Source organism: Macrotis lagotis, chromosome 5 (assembly GCF_037893015.1).
Source record: "Macrotis lagotis isolate mMagLag1 chromosome 5, bilby.v1.9.chrom.fasta, whole genome shotgun sequence".
Lineage (NCBI taxonomy): Eukaryota > Metazoa > Chordata > Mammalia > Peramelemorphia > Peramelidae > Macrotis > Macrotis lagotis.
The window spans coordinates 265359604-265374357 of NC_133662.1; positions in this window are offsets into that span (position 1 = coordinate 265359604).

Consider the following 14754-nt stretch of genomic DNA (forward strand, 5'->3'; position numbering starts at 1 on the left):
TTTGCCTCAGTTTCCCCAACTGTAAAATGAGGATCATAATAGTGCCTGTCTCTCAGGGTTTTTGTCAAATGAGATAATATAGAGTGATTAACATGTGTCTGACATAGTAGGTGCTATATGAGAGTTTGGGGAGGGTGGGAGGGGTAGCAGAGAGTAGGTGAGGGAGAGGACATTAGAATGAATCTGCTTTAGGACATGAGGATTCTAAACTTATCTTCTATCTCAAGGTTGTTCTGAAGATCAGACAGAAAGATTGTAGTCCTTTAAGATTTCTAATGCCCATGGCAATGTATCTGTAATGGAGGCAAATACTTCAGGCATTGTTGGTAAATAGATTCCCGCATTCTTCTTCTTCCCATTTGACAGGTGGAGACGTGGAGACAGCGGTTTTCCCAAGGCCAGACAATTCTCTAATGCCAGAGCTAGCCGATCATACACGAACATTTTCTGTGAGCTGAGAGGCAGTAGGCAAATATAAGGAATTATTAGTAGTATTTTAGTATTGCTACCATTATTAGGAATCGTTTGGGTATTATTGCTGCTCTTATAATAATTATTATCGTCATTAATATTATTAGTTTTAATGTTGCTATTGTCATTATTGTTGTCATTATTATTTCTGAATTCCTTGACAGAAAGTTACCAGACAGTTCATTCACACTCAAACTATGACTTATAGTCAAAGTGGACTCTTGGCAGTCACTATTGTGACAGGTCCCAGGGGAATGGATTCTGCCCTCTCTCCATAATTATTGTCTCCATTGTAATTGTCCCCATTTGTGGTGTCTCCATGTATTCAGGAAGCCAGAAGCATGGGGCTAGGTGGCTGATCGTCTGTCTCTGCCTTTCTGATTGTTCCAAATCTACAGTCCTGTCTTTGGAATGAGCCCACTGGATCCATTCCCAGAAGCCCCCATAGCCAAAGCATTTGCTTCTCATCTCTCAACCTACCACACCCCTCAACCCACAGTTTAAGAAATGCTGACCTAAGCAATATATTTCATTATTATGATATTTGCCTGTGAGAGGGATTCTCAATCCAGAGAAAACTGAGCCAAGAGCATGGAACCATTTACAATGTAGGCATCTGCTCTGCATCCAGAGCCTGGTAAAACTCAAGGTAGATCGGGGGACAAGAGTTTCTCAGTTTTCCAGTGCAAAGGATTCTGGGCCATCCAGTAGAAGAAGAAAAAAGATGGGAGGCAGACCCAGGGAGATTCTCTCCTCTTTCAAGGAGAAAGTGCCTGTGATGGTTTTGTTTTGTGGGCAGAGAAGTTTAAAACTCCCTGATGTATTGGCAGTGACAGTGTTTGCCAAGAGAGGTTTCTGGTGTCAAGAGGTTGACGGCTCTGGAGTCTGAAAAAAAAAACCTGTTCCTCAACTCCTCCTAGCCTCAACTCCTCCTAGATAGAGTTGGAAATGGAGGTGGAGAGAAGACTGAATTTGGAGACCGAGGCTCCAGAGGTAGGTTAAACTCCTAGCTCTGTCTCCTATGATCTGAGTTAAGTGAGTGCTGAATTTTCTAGGTCATTTTATACAGATTGTCTTTCCTAGCATCAATAAGATTGAATGACTGACAGACACCAGAAGTGAGAGTTCCATCTCTCACCTCCACGCATTTGTACCAGCTGCTGCCATGCCTTCATTCTCTTTCCTCCTCTCCACTTTGAACTCCTAACTCCTTTAAGGCTCGTTTCCAGTACCATGTTCCCCAAGAGGCACTTTGAGTCCCTCCCAAATGATTTCACATTTAATTTGTACTAACCTATCTCGAAATGAATCATTTCTTCACAGCAGAATAGAAACTCCTTGCAGGCAGGGAATGTTTGATTTTTTTTTTTTTTTTGCATTTGTAACCTCAGTTTGTTGCAGTGTCTGATGCAAAATAGGAACTTAATAAATGTTGGTTGTATTAAAAATGTAAGTGATTCCAAAGGATACTGACTGGATCTGGGATTTCATTATTCTAGAGAATTCCCAGATAAGAAAACTATCCTTAGCTGTGCAGGTCGAGACCTCAGCTTAGAGAGGTTAAGGGACATTTTCCTGTTCATGAAACCAAGATGGGTCAGACATGGGATTTGAACCTAGATCTTATAACCTAGGGGCCATTAGGTCATACTGCCTCTGTTGCTTGAGACTTATTGAACAAAGCCACACCAGAAAATTATTCATCCTGGCTCTGATCATTCCTAGAACCACAATAATAGTATAGCTATAGCATAGAAGAAAAAAATATTACTTTTAAATAAAAGTTTATATATATATATACACACATTAGAAGCAAATTGATAATAAAATCTGTGGTTTTTGCTCTTTTTATAGAAGCAAATAATTGGAAATTGAGGGGATATCCATCAATTGGGGAATAGTCAAACAAGCTAAGGTAGATTAATGTGATGACATACTATTGTTCTATAGGAAATTATGAGGGATGGGATTTTAGAACATTCTGGAAAAATTTGCCCAAACTGATACTGAGTGAAGTGAGAAGAACCAGAAGAACATTATCTACACTAATAACAACATGGGGTCATGATCGACTATAATGGATATGCTCTTTTCTGCAGTACATTAATCAAAATTAATCCTAAATGGCTTCCATATCCCGAGAAGGAACCGTGGAGGTTAAATACAGACCAAAGTTTGCTATCTTCAATTTTTTTTAAAAGTTGTCTTAGGAATTATTTCATTTTTTCTCTCTAATTTTGTTTTCCTCCTCCATTTGGATGTGACTCTACTTTCACAGTATGATGAATATGGATCTAAAATAATGAAAAACAAAAGGAATGCTAGATCTGACTCCCTCATTTTACAGGGAGAGAAGTTAATTGAAGGAATGGATCAAAATGCACTTATTTAGCATTACAAATTGTAAACTGAGGCCCAAAGGAGAAAAAGTGATTTTCTGACAGATTTAACAAAGGCCAGAATCTGAATTTGAAGTGGTCCCCAGGGCTCCCCTAGGTGTCCTGTGATTGTTCCTGCTAATGAAAGGCAGGCATGGAGGCAGAGCGAAATCCCCAAGCTCACTGGCTCACTTAGTGCATTCCTCCCGGCTCACTCCCAACCAGTGGAGCACAGCTGGTGACCAGCAACAACCCGCCTATGTTCTCCCCTTCCTTCCAATAAGAGACTAAGAAGGAAGTCAAATGGCCCCTAGATGGAAAACCGGAGGGAGGGGGAGGAGATCCCTGGGAAGGGTCAAGGATAATGGGTAAACTTTATAAAGCTTCTCCACACAAGTTAGAGTTGGTTAGTCCTTGTGCCCAGTCAACATTTTTCCTTTGCAGAAACTAGTTTCTGGACCATTCCCAGGACTCATTGAGGGTGGGAGGAGGGGAGGTGGAGTGGGAGTTTTACTGAAGGGGACTTATCTTACTAATTGCAGCTATTTGGACCTGGTTGTGGAGTCAGAGCCTCATCCGGAAGCCCAAAGGTGGCTTTGGCCCCCTTGGCTCACTTCACTCACTGTGGACATACTGTTCCCGATACTGAAAAGGGCTCAGATCATCTGTGCAAGCTGAATGAATGAAATCTGGCCATACTCCCCAAGAGACCATGAAAGCATGGAATGTGAGTTAGAAGGAACATAGGACCCCCTCCCTCCCATATCGTCTAACTTTGGCCCAAACAGTAATGGCCATTAGATCAGGAAATGTGATAGGAGAGCAATTGTGCAGCCAACGGAAATGCATTCCCTCCCCCCCTTCACCCTTACACACACACACACACACACACACACACACACACACACAATCTTTGAAGCAGTCTGATTTTCTTTGATTTCCCTTCCTTTTTCCAATGGGATACTTTAATTTCCCCTAAGAACAAAGGAAAAAGGAGGAAGAGGGATGCTGGCAACAAAGTCAGAATAAGCACATTAGCCCTCCCTTGATTATCCTAATTATCCGTAATTATCCTCTCTAAAGATCTCTCTTGGAAGGCACAAAAGTCTGAGAACATTCAGGAGAGTTCTATCTAAGTGAAGCAGAAGGAGCCCTCCTTTCTCTTTTTTAGAGAAGGCTCTAAATTATGAGGCCGAGCAGTATAATAAACCAAGCTCTGCACTCCAAACCAGGAAGAGCTGGATTCAAATCTCCCCTCTACCACTTCTAGGCACTTAACCCTGAGGAATCTGGGCAAATGTCTAAGACAACAGAACTCAGGGAAGGTGGCAGCCTGCACTTATGACTGATAGAGGAGTTTGCTTCTCAGGGAATCCTCTTTACCAATGAAATGCTAGGTCTATCACCATCTGGAGCAAATTAATCATTTTAATTATATTTTGGAATAGTGGCCAATTTGATTGTACTTTTCTCTCTTCTGGTTCTTTTTTCTTTCTTTCTTTCTTTTTTATTTTTTTGCCAAGAAATTGAGTGAAGTTATTTGCCCAAGACCACACAGCTAAGTAATTATAATTGTCTGAGGTCAAATTTGAACTCAGGTCCTCCTGACTCGAGGGCTATGCTCTATCCACTGCACCACCTAGCTGTCCCTCTCTTCTAATTCTAAAGCTGAATGGGGCATAGAAGCCATTGAGGCTAATGTGCCCATTTTACAGGTAAGACAACTGAAGTTTAGGAAGTGAAATGATTTTTGTCTCAGGGCAAGATAGGACTTTAGGATCTTCTGGTGTGGAGGTGGCCTTGTGACCTAGAGACTAGACCAGTGGAGGAGGGGGTTTGGGGGGAGGAGGAGGCTGGTTCTCATGTCCTACCAAGCACACAACCGCCGAGAAGAATTCCCCCTGAGCTCCAAATGAGCCAAGAGCATTGAGGCCTGGAGCCTTGGACTTCCAAGAGGTTGGTTGTTAAGTCAGTCATGATTTTGTGAGTGCCTGGAGATGGGGGGGGGGGAGTGAGGAAAGGGGAGAGAGAGATAGCCAGATAGCCAGACAGAAACAGAGAAAGAGAAAGGAAAAGAGAGAGAGAGAGAGAGAGAGAGAGAGAGAGAGAGAGAGAGAGAGAGAAACTTTTTTCCAAAGTTACCGAAGGGGGCAGCTAGGTGGCATAGTGGATAGAGCACTGACCCTAGAGTTCAAATCCAGCCTCAGACACTTAATAATGACCTAGCTGTGTGGCCTTGGGCAAGCCACTTAACCCCATTGCCTTGCAAAAAAACCCTACACTAAGTTTCCAAAGGTCTTTCTTTTTATTGGGCTTCTCTCAACATACATTCCACTTGACCCATAAGCAGCATTAGACTCTGCTGGCCACTACCTCATCCTTTATTCTCTCTCCCCTCCCTCCCTCCTCTTTTTTTTTTCCTTCAGATTGCTCCCTCTTAGGCTAGGTCTTCATCACTTAATACTCACTAATTCTGAGTCTTTCCTCTCTTGGTGGTTTCATCAGTAATCCTGAGTAAAGACCATTTCTGTGCAAATCTTTCCCAGATCAATCTACTCAGGCTTGGTCTCTCAGCTGAATTAGAATAGCATATCAGCAGCTACTTTTGGGGCATCTCAAACTGCATGTCCTGGAGATATTTCAAACTCAAATGGCCAGGAAACCATAGTATCTTTCCTCTGAAATCCCTCTTAACAGGCTTCTCTATTTCTGTCAAAGGGGGCCACCATGCTTCCAGCAGCCCAGGCTCTTAACTTTGATATAGGTTCTTCCTTATGTATCCTCACTTTATATCACTAACCAGTTGCCAAATCCTGCCGTTTCTAGTTCCCCAAGATTTCCCACCTCCTTCTCAGAAAGTGGGATGATAGCTACCACCTATAGCTATCACCTCAGTTTGGGTCCCCATCACTTCTTGACCCCTAAAATTGGTCTCCCTGCCTCAAATCTTCCATTACTCCAAGGCATCCTCCAGATGGATGTCAAAGTGATTGCCCTTCAGCATCCCTCTCCTTCCTAATCCACTCCAGTGACTTCTTTTTACCTCTAGGACAGGTTATAAACTGCTCTATTTTTCCTGGTTTGGGGGTTTCATTGGACATTTTTCTCCCTCCCTCACTTCAGCATCCAGACAGTCTCCAACTGGTTTTCTCTCTGTATGTCTCCTCACACATTAAACTTCACCTCCCAGCTCCCATCTCTTCAGTTTTGCTCTTTGGACCTGGAATGCCCTCCCTCTTCATTTCTGCCTCATAGAATCCCTCTCTCACATCAGGATGACTCTCTACTTGAAGCTTTGCCTGATTACTAGCAACTTCCTTCCAAGTGCATAACTATTTTATTTCTATGTTCAGTTATTTAGGCATAGTGCAGGTGCTTAATAAATGTTGCTTAATTGGGGAGGGGCCCTCTTGTCTCAGATAATTTTAAGGTGCCCATGCTGAATGGAGGGAGACACTGGTTTTGGGTGGAATATCTTGAAAATTCATTAATCCCCTTCTTCCTTAGACTGTGCCTAGAATCCCTGAACCCAGACCCAGATATCTCCACCCACTTACACATAACTGGAGATCTATTTGGATTTTTATCTGAGTGACTATCATCTAGACTTAGCTCTGGGAGCTGTCCTTCTCTTTCACCAATCCCATTCATTTTTTTTTTTTAGGTTTTTTTTTTTTGCAAGGCAAATGGGGTTAAGTGGCTTACCCAAGGCCACACAGCTAGGTAATTATTAAGTGTCTGAGATCAGATTTGAACTCAGGTACTCCTGACTCCAGGGCCAGTTCTCTATCCACTGTGCCACCTAGCCACCCCACCAATCCCATTCTTGAGAGATAGTAATATGCCAATAATAACCTATTGCTTTCAGGCTCATTGGCTGGATGACTTCTTTTGGCCATATCTCCAAATCTCCTATTCCCCATTCCCCAAGGTTATGGCAATAGAGTGGGACAGAGGAGAATCACTGAATTAGAAAATGAAATGCTAAATGTGCTTAGATAGGTGGCCTTAAATCCAGATGGTCATCTCCCACTTTTGTATTCACCAGTAAATTTTTTTTTCCATTAGATGTGGTTTCACAGAGACTCTTTCTTTTGCCAGGTTGCTTGTTCCAGAACCAAAGATCCTAACTAGTGCCAGTTCCTGTTTCCCGTGGTAGAGAACATTTTGTCTCATATTTCTATCTAATCTAAATGATTGACTCATTCCAGTCCATTCACTTCACAAATTTCAAAGACTGAAGGCAAAATCATCTGAAATGCAGAATGATAGAGTCCATAAATTGATTTGGTTTGGGGGATTGCTTTGAGGGACATATAGGCAAAATTTCATAGCTCCAAAGTTGTAAGAATCAAGTTTAAACTCAAAGTTGGAGTTTTTAAAACAAAAATTGAAAAATTAAATGTTGGAGGAGTTGTGGGAAGCCAGGCATGCTGATTCATTGTTAATGGAGTTGTAAACTGGGCCAACAATTCTGGAAAATGAGTTGAAATTATAAGTTACCAAATATGCATATCCTTTGACCCAGGGATCTTACTGCTGGGTTTACTCCCCAAGGAGGTCAGGGAAGGCGTGTAAGGATCCATCCATGCCAAAATGCACAAAGAAATGTTATTTTGCTGGGAAAAAAAAGTGGAACCTAACTGAGTGTCCAGTGATTGTAAATGTGATGCAACTGTTGTGCTTTATGGAACAGAAAAGTATGAAGAATTCCCCAAAACATGGGAAACCTTTTATGAACTGATCCAGAGTGAAAGAAATAAGGCCCAAGTTTGAGATCCACTATCACCACAACAATGTAAGTGGAGACAATACTAAAAGGTAACAACTATTAGTGCAGGCATATAATGGCATTTGAGAGGCACTGTGGTATAGTGTCTAGAGAGCTCTGTAAGGCAGGTGGTGTAAGTCCCCATCTGACACCCACTGGCTGTGTGATTCCTTACTTTTCAGTGCCCTAGGCAAGTCTCTAAGATTTAAGTTTCTGAGAAGATGCCAAACTGCATGGGTAGAGGGAGTTTCCTTACCTGGGAGTTCTAATCCCTGTCCTTTTACGCCTACCCTCTCCCCTGGAAGAACGTGAGCCCCTTAAGGGCAGTCATTGTCTTATTTTCTCTTTGTGTGTTAGAGAGGGTCCAGTCCCTGGAGCCAATACTCAGCATTTCCAACCTATTCCACATGCAGCTTTGGTGAGTTTGCTTCTGGCAATCTGTGGGGAGGGGTTTCTCTCCCACTTCATAGCCCCTCCAAGTATCCTCCAATTTGGGGGGGAGGGGGCAGGGCAATGAGGTTAAGTGACTTGCCCAGGGTCACACAGCTAGGTCATTATTAAGTGTTGAGGCTTGATTTGAACTCAGGTCCTCCTAACCCCAAGGGCAGGTGCTCTATTCACTACACCATCAAGCTGCCCCCCCCCCCATGGTTTATTGTCAGTTCATTGCATAACCTAAAAGGTCTTCTGGGCTTGAGAGAGCAGATTAAAGATTGGAGCAAAGGAGCTGTCTTCCATTCCAGTAGCTCAATGGGCAGGTCCCCCCAGAATCTCTGGGGAGCCTGAAGGGAGTGAAGCGTATACACAGGGGTGGCACACCTTCCCCTGGGAGCACTTTTCTCCCTCAGTGGTTACATTTATTGAATTCTGTAAGCATTCAAAAAGGCATTCTCAGCTGGCTAAGATAGCCGGTACGAGCTTCTCATGCGTGCTCTCTCTCTCTCTCTCTCTCTCTCTCTCTCTCTCTCTCTCTCTCTCTCTCTCTCATCCTGTCTGTCCAAGAAAGCTCATTTCCTTCCCCTTGCCCATCACTTCCAAGGTATTCAGTAGGAGCAGGGGTCAGGTCAATGTAGAGTTCTTGATGTCAGATTTTTGCTGATATGCTGGAGTGATTGTGCCAAAAGACTTTCCTACCAAGTGAGGAGGGGGAGGGGGAATCCATGGCATGGTGGGAAGCAATTTCCAGTTAGGAAAAAAAAGACATTTGGGGCCAATGTTTCTGATAGCGAGTCACTCTCCAGGAGAATTTTCCCTTTTGAAGTTAAGGTACAAACCCGCCCTGCTGACTTTTGGAATGCCTAGGATTTACAAAGCATTTAATGTTCCTCACTTTGCTAATAATGCTTAGGGCTGGGGCTGGGCCTAGGTCTGGGGCAGGGGTTGGGGTTGGGGCTGGGCCTAGGTCTGGGGCAGGGGTTGGGACTGGGGCTGGGGCTGGGGCTGGGGCTGGGACTGGGGCTGGGGCTGGGGCTGGGCCAAGTACCTAAGTTTGCATTTATGAGTTCTCATTTCTTGCTCAGTTAATGTTGCTTACAGTTGGGTCCAGAGGACACAAACCTATCAGATAGAGAAAGTCTGGCCAGAGAGCTGTCATGGTTGAGTTTCCTCTGGGGCTGGAACTGAGAGACTCACAGTCAGGGATTGGGGCCGTCTTTGGCTCTGTTGTTCATCCTGCCCACTGGGGAAGGAAGGAAAGTTACTTGCCCACATTGGGCCTTTCTTCGGATTCCTTCCTCCCTGTTGGCCTCACATTCCAGGGTAGTCTTTTCTTCTCTTGTCCTTGGAAATAAAGAAACCTAGAAAGCCAGAGATGATAGGGGCGTGTTTGGGTGGGAGGGACTCATTTCCCATCCTAGAGGGCCCAGTCCATTTTGGTCCAGCTCTCATTGTAAGGATTTTTATTGAGTCAGTCTCAACAATCTGAAACATCCTTGTCCTCCTAGGGCTGGTTCTGGAATCAATCAAAACTAGACTGAGCATTCCTTTACATAGCTGGATCCAGGTCTCCTGCCCTCCTTTCCATTTTTCAGTTTTCTTAGACTCAGCACCATGCTCATGACTTGTCTTTCTCATTGCCTCTGTTACAGAATTTAGCTTGTTCCTCTCTTCTCTTCTCATCCCAAAGACAATCTGCTCTATAAAACTCCCATCAGAGCTCAGCCTAAAGTCACCTCTTTCCTGATTCCTCCTGGCTTCTAGTCCTCCCCCTTTTCCCTCCCCACATTGCTCCATGGTTCCTTTGGCACGGGACCTCCCAGGGTGGCGTGCCCTCATCAGAGAGGCTCTAGGAGCTTGGTAGAATTGAAGCAACTCAAAGGAATTATAAGATGTGCAAGTTTAGAGCACCCACCCCAGGTGTTCCCATGGACTATTTGTGCCAACCTGTGGTAGAGTATTCTGAACTTGTATCGGACTGATCAGCCACAGTCGGACACGGCGGACTCTGTCTCTGACATAGTGATGTCATTTTGGTGACATCCTCAAGAACAAAGGACAAGAACCAACCAACTTAGGACCTATTTTTATTTAGTTAAACAAATGCATGCAGTCCCGTAATGGAGGGACAAACTCCTCCATCACACAGACTGTTTCAAGTTTTGATTTTGGACCTTTGTATCCCTAATGCTTGACACATTTCAGTCATTTTCCAATTGTATCCAACCCTCCAGGGTTTTGTTTGCTTGTTTTTGGCAAAGACACTAGAATGGTTGGCCACTTCCTTGTGCAGCTTATTTTACAGGTGAGGAAACAGAGACAAACAGGCTTAAGTGACTTCCCCAGCTAGGAATTGTCTGAGGTTGAACTAGAACTCAGGTCTTCCTGACTACAGATGCAGGGCTTTATCTACTGTGCAGACACTTAATTCTAAGTGAGAAAAAACTTTCTTAGAGAATTTACTAATAAAATGACTAAATCAGACGTTATCATTGACTTGTCTGGTTTGCGACTATTGTTTTTAAAATTAAAAAGAAATCCTGCTGTGACTCATTTGAATTCAGCTTTCATTATTTCAGGGTGGCTTCACAGGGAGGACCACCTAGGAGAATGAGGGTGAGGCTGGGGTGGGGGAGGGGGGGAAGGAACAGTGCCATGGAGTGATTTTTCTGCAAATGGGGGAAGCCTGGCTTGGAGGCCAAAGAACTGTCTTTAAGGAAGGTGGGAGGATGCCAAGACCCTGGGAAGCAAGTGTAGGGAGAATCCTTGTCTCTTCCAGAGAGGTCCCTTCCATGGCTCTCCATTGGGTGAAACACAAAAAAGATTGGGGTGGTTACCATAGCCTCCAAACAGTGTGGACATGGAGGTCTTGGCATCCTGTAGCTTTGTTGTTTGGGATGGAATTGGTAGACACTTTGGAAATTACAAAACCAAAGGGAGATGCCAATCAAACTTCAGTCAATTTATATGTGTGTGTGTGTGTGTGTGCGTGTGTGTAATATGTGCTTTTGTCATTGTTCAGTCATTTCAGACTCTTAATGACCATATTTTGGAGGTTTTCTTAACAAAGACACTGGAGTGGTTTGCCATTTCCTTCTCTAGTTCATTTTGCAGATGAGGAAACTGAGGCAAACAGAGTTAAGTGACACAGCTGTGAGGGTCTGAGACTGGATTTGAACCCAGGTCCTCCTGAGTCTACACCAGTACTCTATTCACCCATGGCAACTATGCTAGAGGTAAATAGAATGCAAAAACCCAAATGTGGCCCCCAGTAACTTAGGCTTATGGAGACATCATACACAGGATATATAGGCCAGAGTCCCACAAAACAGAAGGAAGGTAAACAGAGGGCAGCCTCTAGGAGCTGGGGGAGGAAATCAATTGGAAAAGTCTTCTTGCCATTGGGATTTTAGCTAAATCTTGAAGGAAGCACTGAAGGAAGGCAATGGAGCTAGTCAGTACAAAGATGTGGTGATGGGAGATGATGGGTTCCATGAGAAGAGCAACAAGGGAGCCAATAGAACTGGCTCAGAGAAGATGGGGGCTGGAGAGAAAGATAAGAAGACTGGAAAATAGGAAGGTAGGGAACAGCCAAGATGGTGCAATTGAGGCTGAGACTCATCTGGACTCTCCCAAATTCCATGATACATATAATTGGGGGAAAAAATGTAAAGGTCAGAAGGAGTCAGAGTGTGAATAACTTTAGATAACAAATGGAAGGCTTTATATTTGATCCTGGTGAGAGGCGAGTGGGGTTATCAGAAGGGAAAGAGGCATAGGGTTTTTGCTCTTGTGGGTTCTGGCAAACTCTAAAGCATTCCTATACCAATGTAATTTGCTTTTGTGTTTATCTTATTTCCAACTTCTTTCAAAAAATGATTTGACTTTAGGACAAAGGTAATCCTGCTATCCCTCAAGTGAAGTTATCATCTCATAGATCTGGAAATTTCCTCCACTGCTGTAGATGGTAACCTCTCCATGGCTGCCCTTCATTGGGAGACTCTAATTCATGTCCTCTCATTGACTCAGACTTCTCACAAAGAGTCCACCTGGAGCATGGAAGCCTTTTTCTCTTTCTCCTGGCATGGTGAGAGTACCAGAGAGCACTCTGGTCACCCATCTATCACCCTCCTCTCCAACTGCTCTCCCTATGGTACATTCCTCTACTGTCATCTTTTCCTCTTTTTCTTTCAGAGAATCTCAGTGATTCTATGTTGCTACCTGTTTACAATCACCTTTGCCTCTCCATTGGCCTCCATAGCATATTCCCTCAACTCTTCAAAGACTGTTGAGATTCATAACTCCAGGTCATATGGTGAGCAAACATCCTCAAAATCTCTTAGAAGAGATTTCCAAAGAGGAGACAGTAGTAGAGTGGAAAGTACACTGGTACTGAATCAAAGACTTAGGTTCAAATCAACCTCTTCTTCTTAGGGTGTGTGAACCTGGACAAGTCATTTAACCTCTATGGATCTCAGTTTCCTTCAGTATGAAGTATGGGAGCTAACCAAGCTGACTTGCTTTAGATCTTTGTATGCCCCTAAACTAGCACAAAATAGATGCTCAAATAAACATTTTAAAAAGCCAAATCGGGCCAGTTTGTGTTTATATTGAATCTGAGCTATTAAAATGTATACTAGTTAGTCTATGTGTTAATAGTGGTCCATGTGTGGGACTCCTTTGTCAGAGGACCAGGTTGTAAACCCAGAGAGAAGTGGGGGAATTAGGGCAGGAAGCCAGGGATCTGAGCAGAAAACAGACAGGAGACTAGAGAGGTGTCAGGGATCTATCATCATATATGCAGTTGGCAAAAGTTCTATCCCCATAAGCACTGGGTCACTGGGATTTAGCACAACATAGACAGGAGACCAAGGATCTTTCCTTTATTAAAAGAGGTGAGGCAGCCCTGTAATTCTGGAGAACTGGCTCTAGAATCAGAGCATCTGTGCGACCTTGGGCAATTCTCTCTCCTTCCCTGTACCTCAGTTTCTTTACCTGTAAAATGAAGAGATGGACTAGAAAGCCAGGGATCCTCCTCAGCTCTGAAACTAGGATCCTTGATGATCACCAGGGATCTGATCCATGTATCAAGAACCACAAAAGATTGCCTATTGAATCAGGAACTTGGGGAACCTGGAGGTGAAAGTTCTGATTTTAGGGTTCTAAGTAATAGTGTCCAAGCATTGAGCATTGTTCAGCAGCCTGTCCATGGATATCCAGTCCAACATTTCATAGGAAAATGATGGAAGCTAAAAAGAATGTTTAATAAAAACAAACCTTCCCTTATCCCTATCCTCAGAGAAAACGTACTGCCCCAAGAGCAACAGTGAATCATCCCCATTCGGGAGCTGCTTTGAAAAGTGATCCTTCCTGATGAACCACAACCCAGCAGGGAGAGCCTGGATGGGCAGAGAGGGAGCCCCCAGCTCACCTTCCAGCTGTGACGGAGCACGGGATGGTGCAGAAAGCAAAGAATTATGACTAGGAAGGAGATAAGGGGCAAGCCCCAGCAGTGGTTTCGCATCTCGGTGGGGGTGGGGGTCAGCCCACGGGAGACCAGTAGAGGCATTAGGAGGACTACATTTAATGCGTGGCCCAAGGAGAGGCTATGATTGTAGACCATGCTTAGATTCAGAGGATCTGAGTTTGAGTCTCAGCTCTGCTCATTCCTTCCTACCTGTGTGAGCTTGGGCAAATGACTTATTCAGTTTCCTCACCTACAAAATGAGAAGGGTTGGACAGATGACCTTCTTTGATCCTGGGAGCACCTCAATTTGGGGTTCTCCAGGCAGGGGCAGCTGCGGCTTACTTTGAAACAAATTGTTCTTCTTTATATAAATATTTTGCCACCATAAAATCCTGACCAGGGAATTATTTCATTGCCTAGCGACTGCTTACAATAATAGAGTGAGCACTGAATGGGGAGTCAGGAGAAGCCTGGGTTCAGATTTTGCCTGTGGCACCTACTATGATGGGGCAAGTCCCTTGAGCAGGGTGAGAATCATTTTCCTCCTTTGTAACATGGGGATATTTGCCTGCACAGCACTGGGGTCCTGTGAGGATGGAATAATAGAGAGGATGCAAAGGGCTCTGTAGACTGGAGGGATGTCCTTTGTTTTCTTTAAAGCATCAGCCTGGGCTAGGAGAGGGGATGTCCTGAATAGTCTAATACTTTCAGCAATACCTATAAAAAGGCAGAAGTGACATCTTTGTTGAGTTTGCCAAAAGCACAATGTACCCAGGAAGAGGTAGTCGGAAGTCAGAAAGATCCTGGTGGCCAGGACATTGACTCAGAGGGAAGAGGAAGAAATTCAGTGGGGATATACATAGCCATACTTTTACTGGAATTCTCAATTCTGTAAATAAAATAAGTGGCAAATATAGCTAGATGGCATATGCATATCAGAAGTGGGAGGGACCTTAGAAGAGGGAATGTAAGAGAGGGAAGGAACTTTAGAGCATGCTGGGGGGAAGCCTGAAAAAGATCTAGTGTTTTTAATGGATCACAAGATCAAGAGATATAAAGATCACGAAAAAGCTTGTGACTTTAGGACATATGATAGATAACTTCCAGGAATAAGGAGATGACAGTCCAACTGCATTCTGTCCTGGTTGGATAATATCTGGAATATTGGGTTCACTTTTGCCTTTTGATACATTGCAGGCAGATCCACCAGATGGCAGTTGGGGTGGCAAAGG